Raw genomic sequence first — 13796 nt, forward strand, 5'->3', positions numbered from 1 at the left:
TACAGAAAAGATGGAGGAAGAGTATCCCTTCCTCTAATCAGGAGCCCACAGTCACTTCCCAGCCTGTCGTGACTCCTGTGGATTTCATCTCCTCCCCATCTGTCTCTAACTCTCTGAGATGAAGAGGATGGCTGTTCTGCTCGTCAGGCCACAGCCCATGGAGTGGAGACAGCTCTGGTCCTTCAAATGCCACCTCCTCTAGGAAGCTCATCCTCATCTTCAAGGTCAGAATCAAGGCCCTCTCCTGAGTTTCCAAAGTGCTCGGGCAATATAATAACTATTTGCTTCATGTAGAAAAACTAAGTATACTTTATGAAACAAACCCTCTTTGGCACCAAAATTTTGTAATAAGTACTTTGTGAACTAATGTAACAAAGATGAAGATAACAAGGACCAATGATAGCTAGTGTTACAGAATGTTTGCTATGTGTCAGATACTATGCTGAGCATGTTATTATGTAAGAATCATCTTGTCTTCATAGCAAATTTTCGAGGGGCAGTATTATTTCCTTCTAGTAGGTGAGGAAACTGAGGCACTGAGAGATGAAGTTGTTTTCTCAAATTAAAACGTGAGAACACAGAAGCTTAGAGACTGTAAGTCAACAAACCTGATGTATCATGATCACAGGTTAGAGTGAGGCTTAGTTTCAAGGTTCCACAGTATGTCAGGTTCTCTCTCTCTGCCTCTGTTCTCCATCTCTCTCAAGAACATAGCGTGTTGTGCCGTGTGTTATAATTAGTTATTCTTGCCTGGTTTTTTTTGTGGTACACTATGAATTATTTGTGGTCAAATCTTTGCTTTAGTTATCCTTATATCTTCATGGTTTTCTTTCTAGAACAGCTACTAGCATTGGTTCACCAAACCTTTCCTTTCCCTTGTGGACATGACTTAGATGCATTTTCCAGCATCCCTTGCAGTGGCCAGGAATGAGGGCAGAAGTGACTTGTCCACTTCTTGGCTTTGCTCCTAAAATACCCACCCCATGGCTCTCCATGCTCTTTTCTCTTCCCTTGTCCAAATGCACAGGATTCAGTAGAGGAGTCTGTGGCCTAGGGGAGCGGAAACCCAAGATGGCAGGACTTGTGTCCCTGAATGACTACATGGAACAGAGGTCAATTTCCTTCTCACTCCTCCACAACCTGATTTGAATGAAAAACAACCTTATTGTGTTTAGCCTCATTAAGGTTTTGGGGTTGTTTGTTATTGGGTTGGCCTGCTCTGATTACTGAACCATCCCACCAGCTTTTAGCATCATCAGCCAGAAATCTTAATAAATTGAGCTTAAAAGATACCTGTATGTTGAATCAAATGGTCTTGATTTTCCTCTTTTCTGATTAGATATTTCCTCTGATTTCTCCACTGGATCTTAGCCAAAAGGCCGAGAAGTGATCCTCTGATTTCTCAATCATTGATTCATTCATTTAGCACTTAATCATATTTACCAGTTATTTACTGCTGCCTAACAATATTGCTATACACTTGTGGTTTGGAACAACTCATATATATTATCTCACAATTTCTATGGGTTAGTAGTCTAGACATGGCGTGTGTCCTTTGAGAGGTTACAATTAATGTAATGACTAGGGCTGTGTTCTCATCTGGCTGTTTAATCGAGGAAGGATGTTCTACCACACTCACATAGCTCTTGCCAGAGTTTTTTGAGCTATGAACTTTTCAAAACCATCAAGAGAGAGATCCCATCCATATAGGTACTATAATCTAATGTACCATCACCACACAGTTGCTTATTGTAATCACACATATCCCATTACTTTTGTTACATTCTATTGGCTAGAGGTAAGTTGTAGGGGATACCCACTCTTAAGGTTTGGGGTCATTTTTTTCTTACTTCTCCCATACTTTGCTACCTCTAGCTGCAGTGGTGATGTCTAGCAACGAGTAAGTACTTGAGTAGCAATGAGTACAAATGGGTAGTGAGGGTTGCTTGTTGCCAGGAATTATAGTAACTTCCTAAGGTCTAGGGGACTAACCCAGAGCCTGAACAGTTAAAGAGGTATGTCTAACCTTCTGTTTTGTAAGTGCCATTTCCTCCTTATTACCCTAAACATGAGCTCCTGGTCTGGGAGGGCCTAACAATAGCTGGAGGTGATCCACCCAACAGTTGCCTGTGTCCCACCAGGAGACTTGGAGCAGTTAGTAATTGTCATTGAAGCTGAACGTGATGAATTAGATGACTCTTGACTGTTTGCATTTAATTTATCAAAATTATATCGCAAAACTGGGGCATGATGAAGGATTGCTGTCAAAAAGGAAAATAGGTGCAAATGCATCCTTAGACACCTAAGGAAGAAGGATTGGGAAGAAAATGGAACTGATCTCAGCTGAACTCACTCTGTGTGCCAGGCGCTGTTCCCGATCTTCAGAGGCATAAAGTCATTTAAATCTCCTAAGCACTCTGTGAGCTAATGTAATATATTCATTTTTCAAAAGAGGAGGCTGAGGTTCAGAGAGGTTAAGTAATTTGCTCAAGGGCACACAGCTAATAAGTGACAAAGTCAGAAATAATATCTGACTCTATGCCAATGTGCACGCCCTGGTGGTGCCAGCATGAACTCTTCACTCACCTTTACTATCCACATGGATTTTTACAGTTCGTCTACATATGAATTTCACAGCAGGGACCCACTGCTGGGAAAGCCTGGCTGGTTCTTCCCTGGAATGAGGCTGGGAAGGAGAGAGGAAGGGAAGGAGGCAGGTACTACCAGGGCCTCATAATCCGTGGAGGTAGAATAGAGAAGGGGCAGACACCTAGGAGATACTCCAGGCAAGACTTGGGAAGCTGCTGATAAATCCTGATGAGCTTAGAGAATGCTTGAATTGTGTCTCCACATTCTCTCAAATCTTTTAAATTTCTCCATCCTCGCTGTCACCTACATAGATCTCCATTGTCTCTCTCCTATCGACAACTGTAACATCTGATGGCTGACCAGCTCCAGTCTCATTCCTGTCGGATGCACGGTAAATAGGGTAATTAATGGAATCTCTTTAAAACAGGTGAACCATTTAAATCTTCTGGTTGGAATGTTTCCAGGGCTACTTTTCGCTTTTGGCATTACTCTTAAACTTCTAAAGATGACCTGAAGTCTCCACAGCTTTGTCCTCTATTTATTTCCCCACTTTTCATCGCTACTTCCTTGGACTTTGCAAACAAATAGAATTTCTTTCTTTTCCTGTAATGTTTCATACTCTTCCTGGCCTCAAGCATTCACTTGGTGCTCTCTTGGTACGTTCTTATTTGCCTGTCCCCACACTCCAGATGATGCTTACCTAAATAGACATGCATCTGCTCAGCATCTCCTCCCCCTTCTCTCAGAAACTGCACCTTGATTTTCCTTTGAGGACACCCCCCACCCCAGGTCATGTGGTTTGGTAGGAGTGAGCCTACACCCCAGATCCAAGGATGGTCACATAACACGGACCTGGCCAGTGTTCCCTATTTCCCTGGTCACAGTGAATTCATTCAGGAGTTAAATATGACTCAGGCCTGGTCAATGTGCGTCGCACTGGGATTTTCCCTGAAGTATTGGGAAAGAAAGTTTCTCCTTCTGGAGTGGTTTAAATAAAAGCACACAAAGCTACATAGGAGCTTCTGAGTCTTTTACCAGATCTGGATGAAGCCTGCTTGGTAATGAGGCTCACACAGAGGATAAGAGTACCCAAAAACCAAGAGACCGTTTCTTGCAATATCATTTGAACACCGAGACCTATTCAAGCCTGAAGCACGAAACTCTTCTACTTTTCAGGTACATGAACCGATACATATTTTGCTTAGATTTTCTGAGTTAGATCTCTCATGGATCACTTGCATTCAAAAGGCACCTGTCTTATATACTCATATATTGACTTACAGCCTAAACCACTTTCATCAGACCTTAAAAAATTTCTTCTTGGGCCTCCCCAGTGGCACAGCGGTTGAGCGCTGGGCTGCGGAGCTGCCCGCAGCCTCTGCAGCGCCGGTTCGATACCCGGCTGCTCCCTGGCCACCGGAGGAGGGTCCCACATGGCGCGCAGACCTCTCCTGCCGCCCGCTGCTCCCCTCAGCAGTGTACTTCGTCAGTCTGTCTGTTCTGCTCCCTGCTCTGGCCCTGGTGAATTCTCTCACCTTCCCACGCTTCTGACTGTACCCAGTGCTTGTATGTATAAATAAATAAATAAATAAATAAATAAATCTTTAAAAAAAAATTCTTCTTTATTTATAGATAAAATTTGTAAGCCTCAGTTTATAACCGCGTGGCAAGTTCACATGATCAGTAAGTAATGAACTCAAAACCAGAACAAGAATTTTAGCTTCTGGCCCTCCTTCCATTGCACCCAGAGAGCTCTTCCTTCTCCAGCCTGATGGTCCACAAATATGCATACAGACCCTCACTCTCCTCTTCTCTTTTACTTTAGAAGATTATTTACCCTTCAAGTATTTCACATTGTATCCTGGTAGTGGGAATACTGATGATACAACAGTGAGGATCTCTGGGATTTTTTGAGCCAGTTTAAATTCTCATTATTATTTTACCAGTAATATTTATTGAATAACTACAACATTGTTTGGATTTGACAATTAATAAAACTGGTGAAAATTCCTGCCCCGGGAACATATATTCTAACAGAAGGGAGAAGTAACTGACAAGATAAATAAATAGAGCATGTAGTTTGTTAATGGTGATAAGGGCGAAAAAAAAAAATAAAGCAAAGAGTGGGGGAAGAAAGTCCAGCTTTGAGGGGGAGAATGGGTGCGTCTCTAGGGTGTCAGGGAAGACCCTACTGAGATGGAGTTGTTTGAGCAAAACCCTGAAAGATGTACTGGAATGATGCATGTGAATCCCTGAGTTACAGGCACAGGGCACAACATATTTGAAGACCTGAGATGGGAACATGCTGGGGGGTTCCATTTGCCCTTGTAATTGCACTTTACTGTCTCAATCATACACGTGTTAGATCATTAGATAGCCCCCCTCCATGTTTGGTTTTCTCTGTGCTTTAGTTCAGTTATTTTATATTGACTGTTTTTTCAACTCACTGATTCTTTCTTCTGTTGAGTCCAGTTTGCCTTAAAGTCCACTCAGTGAGTTCATTTCAGATACTGTATTTTCAAGTCCTAGAAATCCCATTTAATTCTCTTTATACATGTTTTTCTTAGCTTCTAAATTCCCTATCTGTTCACTTGTCCTGCAATATTTTCTTCCAAAATTCTTTAACATGTTTATAACAATTAAAAAAATTTTTCTTTTTAGTTTGTGCCCACCTCTGGGTCACTTGTGACTCTCTGTATTGGCCACTTTTTCTACTGACTATAGTTTACACTTTTATGCTTCTTCGCAAGTCTCATAATTTTTAATCTCAAGTTGGACATTTTGACTAAAGAATAATAGGTACTGAACTATATATTACCTTTCCAGAGAGGACCTACCTTTTTCCCCATCAGAAAGGTGGTGTGTGTGACTGATGTCTTAGATTTCACCATGATCAAGCTGAGCTGGGCAGAAGTAAAACTTTAATTGGCTTTAGTTTACCTCTGGTTTCAAGTGAAGTAACAGAGTTCTCTGTGTCCTTCATTCCAATGTCTGTTTTCTTTTAGTTGCCACCGCTGAGGGACTGGACCTTTGATCTTATCAGAATTTGAGCTAGGAGGCACTTGGTTTACAGCTCTAATTTCATTTAATCTCTAGATTCAACCTAAGCACTGCACAAAAGTGCAAGATCCATTTCCTCTTGCCAGCTCCACCCTCACAGCAGCCTACTTGGCACCATTCATGTAGGGGAGAACCGGTGGCCAAGAGATTTAATATTGCATTTGAGTTCTAGCTTCCAAGCTGTCATGCCATCCCACATTGTTATGAAAAGGTCACAGTTTAGCCTTCTTTTAACAAAGTTCCTCTGCCCATGGTGGACTCACTTCTCTGTCTGAAGACACTCAGATCAGGCCACTCTCTCCAGGTGTGAGAACAGCAGGTACCCTTTCCTTAATTATGAAGAACTTGCTCCTCTTTGGGATCTGAGCCATTTAAACCTCTTTGTATCCATTATTCTTTGGTGACTTAAAAAAAAGGATGATACCATGTTTATCTGCTGTTTCCATCTGTTAATCATATGAACAATGATCCTTGTCAACCTTACACGTCCTGATCAGCAGTGAATCTCACGTTACTCTTTATAATAGATACCGCATGCATACTTATTTGTGAAATTCCTGATTTCCAAGTCTATAGAAATCTGGAAGGCATGAACTGGGTCAGCTAGTACCCCAGTCCTCTAGCTGCTTGGGGTTGAGATGTGAGCTGGGGTCAGAGCACACCCAGTCCTTCAACTGGAAAAGGACTGTCAAAACCCAGGTTTTCTGGGCTCTCTCCAACTTCATCTTGATTTACAAAAATCATCACCAATGTCACAGGACATGGAGGAGCCAAATTTCCTTTCGTCTGGCCAGGCCTTCTTCCACAATATATCAGCTGACTGCAGCTCTTCCTCTTCTTTAGGTGGAGGAACAGTCAGTTTATGGAGGGTGGGAGCTAAGTCTATGGGAAGCTAGCCTGGCAGCTGGGCGAGTGAATCTGAGTTTGGAGAAAATCACGGAAGGAAGAGGCTCCTGTGAGTGGGGATGACTGAAATGTAAGTTCAACAGCTCCTGCTAAGGGAAACAAAGCAAGATGAGAGCAGCACACATCTGAGAGATACTTTCGACTCCATCTTTATCAATAACCAGAAAAGCAAGGACAACTATTTATCAGTACTCTGTGCTAGGCACTGTGCTAAACACTCTCCACATATTGTTTAGCTACCATCATCCTCCGAGGCAAGTATAATACCTGTTAAAGAGGTGTTATTTTGGGGTTCATGAAGGTTCATTCAACTGTCAAAATTTTTGTAACTATGGGGTGATGGAGCCAGGGTAGGAAACCCAGGTAGCTGACCCCAAAGTCTATGTTCTTCAGACCACGTCCATGTCATTGATTGCAGACCTCTTCTGTGCCAGAAGAAAAGCCAACACGATGTGTAATTTTCTGAATCTGGCAATATGTAATTTACAGAGACAGATACTGAGGTTCAGAAAAGGTAAAGAATTTGTCTGGTGTCGATATCTGGTGTCGATATATTCATGTGCAGGAGCTGAGATCTGATCCCCCGGCGGCAACGTCAAAACCAAGAGCTTTTTCCTTCCCACCCGGATATTCTTCCTCTGTCCATCGCCATCTTCGCCCTGCCCTGCCCTGCCCTGCCCCCTGCCCCAGAAAACCGGCTTCTCTGGACTGTGCCTGCCGGCCGCTTGCCCTTTGATTTCTGGGTGGGTTCAGCCAGGGGGGACATCGGAGGCTGGGCAAGAGGAGGTTGGGGTCTCAGTGCACTCGGCTCCTCCCGGCTTCACTGTGGTTTTCGCAGTGGATCTGGGCTCTTGCCGTCCAGGCGCCGGCTCTCAAATGGCCCCAGTCACTTTTCCCCTTGTGTCTCCTCTCAGGCCATGGGATGATCCCAGCTTCCTGCTGTGAGAGTCCCAGGTGCCTCCACACCCCCCGCGGGCTCGCTAACTCTGGTCTACCCCGGAGTGCCCACCCCTCATTAAAAATCTCTTCGAAAATACCAGCTGAATGAGCTTCTGTTTCCTGCCAAGACCCTGACTGATATAATTTCTCATCAGAGATCCAAAATTCAGGAATAAGATTTCAAAAGTGAGGTTGGCTTGGAGCCTATGAAAATGTTCACTTCTTGGCAGAAAAGCGGCTCCACCCTGGCCGCAGCTCCTGGAGCCCCCCCAGGGCCCGGGCCCACTCTGGCCTCTGGCACCAGCCCCCCAGGACTGGCACCTGCACTGGTGTTTCTGGACATCTGTGCCCAGAGCCGCCCTGCGGCCGCACTTCCGCCGATCACAGCTGAGAGAAGATGCCATCTCATTAGGCTCATTCTGGTGCTGGTGGGCAGGAGCGGGACAGATGTTGTTTCCGTGTCGCTGTGGGAGCTGCTCCTGCTGGAAGGATGCTGTGTGAGTGGGCTCTCTGGGGAGGAACCTTCAGGAGAGCAACTTTCCAGCCCGTCTGGGCCAAGACGGGAATTGGGGGGCGGCGGTGGGTGGGTGGGGGAATTGGGTCGAGAAGTGAATCCTCAAGAGGGCGCCCTCGTGCTCTCGTGACCTGCCTTTTGCTTCTGGTCTCTCCCGCCTTGCCAGGAGAGTTGGTAGTCGTGGCCCTCCAGGTGGGCTTGGAAGCACAGGTGAGGGGCGAGAGCGGGCGGGTGGGAACCAGAAGCCGATCAACCCACGACAGATGAGAGCTTCTACTCTCCTGGGTGTCTGAGACGAAGCGGGGAAGGAAGTGACATTTATGGCACAAGCATCACCAACTGCTTGGCGTGCACAGTCTGCTGTGGGCCTTCCCACACCCCTGGGGTAGGCGGCAGCTTCCCCACTTCACAGTTGACTTAACTAAGGTTCAGTGGAGGTGTGTGGCCTGCTCAGGATCACACAGTGTAGGGTCAGGATGGCGAACCCGGGTCCCTGTTCTCTCCCCTTTGTGGGTCAGGAGGCTGCCGAGAAGGACCGATGGCAAAGCTTCTTGCACCCCGCCTTCTTCCCTCATGCCCGAGAGCGGTATGAGCGCCTGTCTTCTGTCTGGGGTGTTCAAAGCTCTCTGCCAGATCATGCCTGTAGAGTGTTTAGTCCAGGCTTAACCCCAGAGAGTGCCTAATACAGATCAGCCCTTATTAGAGAGGATTTAATTTGCAAGATTTCCCAACGAGCCCGAATCTCATTGCTTTCCATGGTACACAGTCTCCCTTTGAAACAAGACTGCAAAAATCTGTTGCTGGGTGTGGCACGTGACATCTCCACCTTCACTTTTGCACGTTGAAACTGTTTCTGTGCCTCCAGCTGGTTAATGCTGAGGAGACACGCTTCTGCTCTTGGGGGGAAGTTAGCGCACAGGCAGCCTCGGGGAAGGGGCAGGTGGGAAGGCTTGGGTCCGTCTGGATGGCGGAGCTGGGGTCTTTGGAGAACGTGGCCCTAACCGTGGTTCTGGAACTGAGCCCAGAAGTTCTTATACTCACACCCCAGCCACAAATCTGCCGTGATCATACGACTCAGCTGCTTCTTCACCCAAGACTGTAGAGAAGCAGCAAAAGAGGAAATGCATTTCAATCTGGGAGGACGTGGGCTATCCCTGCTGAAGGCTCTTGCCAACCACGGTCAGAGAGGAGACCTGTGTGCACCGGCACCCACACAAGCTCAGCGATGCAGCCAGGAGAAGGCAAGCTGCAGACAAATCCACCCAGGAGGGTGCTGGGAGGGAGGCCCAAGGGTGGGAGTGCATTATGGAAGCAAAGGAATCCCAGAACGGGCAGCCCCAGCTCCCCAGGAGGGCCAGGAGTCACTCTCGGGTTCTGGGAAATTATGTCTGTAACCAGGGATTTTTCTTCCATACTTTTTATTCAACCTTCCTCCTATCGTGGACCCCCAAACAAGGCGCTGAACACTTTGGTCTGCTAGGATTTCAGGGATCATCCACTCTCCAGCAGACAAAGCAGCCGAATGACTCTGCTTTTTAATTATTTCCCCCACTCACCTCCTCATTTTCTATTTATTTAACAGTCACTCTTCGGACATGTGGCGAGTTCTGCGTCCATCAGTCTTCACAGCTGAAGCCCGGGATCCCATCGGACACAGCTCCCCGGGCCGCTGGAGGGATGACATTACATAATGTCCACACAGCTTTCAGCACCAAGTCTGAAACCAGAGTGTGTGCCCCGGCGGCGGCAGCTGTCATCGGGACTCGCTGCCACTGGGCATGGAGCTGCAGGGACAGCAGCCTCTGGAGCAAGAACGTGCTCTGTCTGGCGGGGCCGGTGACACAGGATCTGGAGGAGCAGGTTCTGGTGGTGGTGGTGGGACAGCAGGGGGGTGGGTAACTTTGCATGGAGGAGACAGATGTTTGAAGAAGAGGACGTTTCAGGGTTTTGAAGGATGGTTAAGAATGTACCATGCGATGGGCAGGACAGTCTTTTCCCGAAGAGGAATCAGCATAGATAAAAACGGGCCACTAAGAAAGACCACTTGTCCCTCCCTCTGTCTCTTCTGCCAAGGCCCCCACTAACCCGGCAAGGAGCTAACACCTGTGTGTTCCAGGCCAGGTGCCAGTTCTCTGTGCTCTGTCACCCCAGTGGGAACTCCTCTGGGAACCTGGGCTATAGGACCCCGAACTGGAAGCCAAGCCCAGCTTTGCCCTGAACTTCAAATCTAGTTACATAGTTGATTGTAGTCTGTCCTCCAGGTTCTTCCCAGGCCTGGCCCCTGGAGAGAGGCCGAGCTATGCTGCCTCTGCTCTCCTGAGTCCTGTTCGGAAAGAAACCTCTTCTGAAATTTGATCTGGAAAAACACGCCTGACTTGGGAGAGGAAGAATCTTGGCACCTTAGGGGAGAAAGCTGCTTTACCACCATCCACCAGTGAGTACGGGAGAGAGGCAAGATGGGATGAAGATGGGTCCTGCTCTAAAGTGACTGTCCTCCAGGTGCTGGCTCCTGTCGCTCCCCACTTCACGCGCCTCACTCCCCCGCTGGGCACCCTCACCCTCACTCACTCTTTAAGCACCTGCCAGGGACTCCCTTAGGTTCTTGAACTGACAAAATGCTTGTCCTTGTGTGACCCCCTAGTAGGGGTGCAGAGAGTAGCGCGGCCCCCACCTTCATGGAGTTTAATCGAGGGGAGGTGATGCGTATGAGCAAGTAGGCCGAGTCAGCTAAACACTGGGAGGGAGATCAGCAGGACCCACCTGGTCACCAGGGAAGGTCAGTGCGGTGCATGACCTTGACTGAGTCCTGAGGGGGGGGTTAACACAAGGACTAGCATTTTGCTCGGCACTGTCCACTCTGATCCCCACCCAGTGACTTGTCTCGAGTGCCTTCTTGTCTCAGCCTGCAAGGCCCCTCCAGGGTCTTGTCTGCTGGGTCAACATCTTGTGTGTCCAGGGTCAGTTTGGGGGTGTCTTTGCTGCCCCTGCCAGAGGGCAGAGTTCCACCCTTCTCCTCACACACAGCTGTCACACTCCATGATTTTACACTGGAAGGTACAGGGCTGGCTGCCTGGCTCCCCAGTTTTGAGCACCTCAAGGGTGTCCAAATTGCTGGGGCCCCACTGTTCCCCAGCACTTAGATGGACATAGAGCAGGGGCAGAGAAAATAACCGGAGACAGAATGAGGGACTTAGCTCCCTGAGGGCAGGAACCACATCTTATAACTAATTCCGTACCCCCTTCCCTCCCAGCACCCCTCCCCTTGCCATGCCCACTGCGAACGGAGAACCGGATAACTGCTTATGGAATAAATGATTATTTTAATTACTCAATGAGTCACCACAGGGTTCCTTTAAATAGCACTTATTCTGGTGCATTTAAATGTTCATTTATAAATAATTAACCGTGTCACTGGGAAGCTTGAGGAAGGAGACACACAAGACAAGGAAGGGCTGGTAGGAGTTTTTTATGGTAGACGGGTAGGACAGTGAAGGGGAAAGACTGTGGAGCCAGTGCTTGGACACCAGCCCCTGACTGGCTGCACCAGGCAGGCCCCACAGCTGTCTGCAAACATGGGTCATCTTTTGCTTTAACTGCATCTCTAATGGTTGTGGGGTGACATGCTTTCCATGATCTCCCAGGACAGGGGTTACAATGGTGCACACGGCAGACGAGCCATCTCCATGAGGTTTATCATCAGAGGACTTAACTGTGGTAGCCTCACCTTGGTGGCTCGCCATCCACCACACTCCCTGGGGCTCCTTCCTGTGTAGCCTTATGAGCCTGTGCCTTGCTGTGACGCCAGCAAGTGTGTGCAGGTGAAGGAGGGACACACACTTGCATGCTGGAGCTTCTGCTCTTGGAACCCTCAGCTGGGGAAGGCAGCTGCCTTGCTGTGAAGGGAGCTCGGTCAGACCCCTGGGTGGCGAGAGAGCATGTGAGCCCTGGGGGTCGAGAGGTTATTCTGGATGTTCCAGCCTCGGATTGCCCCCAGGCAAGCTCCCAGGTAAAACAGAGCGACTTGGCTACCCCACATATGGAGCAGAAGAGCCAACCAGTTGAACTCAATCAACTACAGAACCATAGAAATCATAACTCACAATTGTTTTAAGCACTCAGTTAGCGCTGGTAACTGAAACAGAAATATACATAAAACTCAATCTATGCACATAAACTGCCCTGCTGTTGTTAGCTCTAAAACTCATTTCTAGAGGAAGCTATGGGGCTGGGAAAGCTGAATAAATATAAACTGGTGAGAAAAATTACACTAAAGTTTCATTTATTTATTGAAAGCTTATAATGGACCTAAGAAGACACCAATGATATTTTATTGAGAATGTCCTGTGCACCAGGCACTGTGCTGGGGGACTTGCATGGACGAGCTCTTCTAATTCTGAAAACAAGCCCAGGAGGGAGCAGTGTATGGACACACATATTTTTATTTTTTACTTATAAAGGAGCTGAGGCATGGAGAGGTCCAGTGACTGGCAGCAGGCAACGCCTGGATCCAGCACCAGTACAAGCTCTAGACCTCAGCAACTCAAAGTGTGGTCCAGGGACCAGCAGAAGTAATGCCAGGAAGTTGCTGGAAATGCATCTCCCCAATCCTAGAGCCGCTGCACAGAATCTGCATTTTAACACGCTCCCTGGATGGTTGTACGTGCATGAACGTCTAAGACGTGCCGAGCCAGACCACACCAGGACTTGTTAGGTGTGGTTAACGAGCTCCCAGTGGAGCCACATGCTGCTAAACGTTGACAGCTGCGGGCCTCAGGGGGCAACCTTGCTTCCAAAGGGCCCAGAGCAGCCCTCTCCACACCGTGGAGTGTGCAAAGATAGATTTTTTGGCAAGGACGCGTAGGATGTGATGGAATCACATGCATTTTGGTGCTCTGCCACCCGCTGGCGGCGGGAAGGAGTAGGTCACGTCTTCCCTCCTCACTCTCTTGCAAAATGGGGGTGTTGATTCCCAGGGAAGCTTCACCTCACCTCCCTTATTTGATCCAACCAAAGAACTAGCTGGCCTCATATTTTGTCTGAATGGGTTGTCATTATTTTCCTTTAAGTTGGGGCCCACCTAGAGTATTACAGTGTCAGGTACTAGGGAACCCCATCCCTCGGCCACGGTCCTCTGTGAGCTAGGGTGCAGGCCACCATCCTCTCAGATGGATGGACAAATTGGGGATTTATAGGGTCAACGTAGATTCTGGCCATGTACCGTGTGCGTGTGCATGCGTGTGTGTTGGGGCGGGGGCAGAGAGGGTTTCTGGGGACTTACAAGTTTTCTTCCCCATTTTCAGGGATGAATTTTATCCCCTCTCAGCAACTCAGGGTTGTTGGGTTAATCCAGAACTAATTTCTGAACCAACCAGCAAGTCTTAGTTGCAGTAAATGGTTTCCACCATTTTGATTTTGCTTTCCTGAGGGCTGGGGATGGGCAGTTCCAGGAAGCAGGAGCAGAGATACTTTAAAAACAGAAAAGTCCTACCTTCCAAGTTCCAAGCATGGGACGCAAATTAACAGAGGAGACTCTGTCAGGACCGAGGTGGGGATACCCTCCGGGAGCCCCTCTCTCTGTGCAGGGACGCAGCGTGAGGACGTCACTGCCCAGGGACGCAGCGTGTAGGCCGTCTCTGCTTAGGGATGTGACGTATAGGCCGTCACTGCGCAGCGACGCAGCGTGTAGGCCGTCTCTGCTTAAGGACGTGGTGTGTAGGCCGTCACTGGCAAGGGACGCAGCGTGTAGGCCGTCTCTGCATAAGGACGCGTAGTGTAGGCTGTCGCTATG

The sequence above is a fragment of the Talpa occidentalis genome, unplaced genomic scaffold, assembly GCF_014898055.3.
Source record: "Talpa occidentalis isolate TD23 unplaced genomic scaffold, MPIMG_talOcc4v2.1 talOcc4.16, whole genome shotgun sequence".
Lineage (NCBI taxonomy): Eukaryota > Metazoa > Chordata > Mammalia > Eulipotyphla > Talpidae > Talpa > Talpa occidentalis.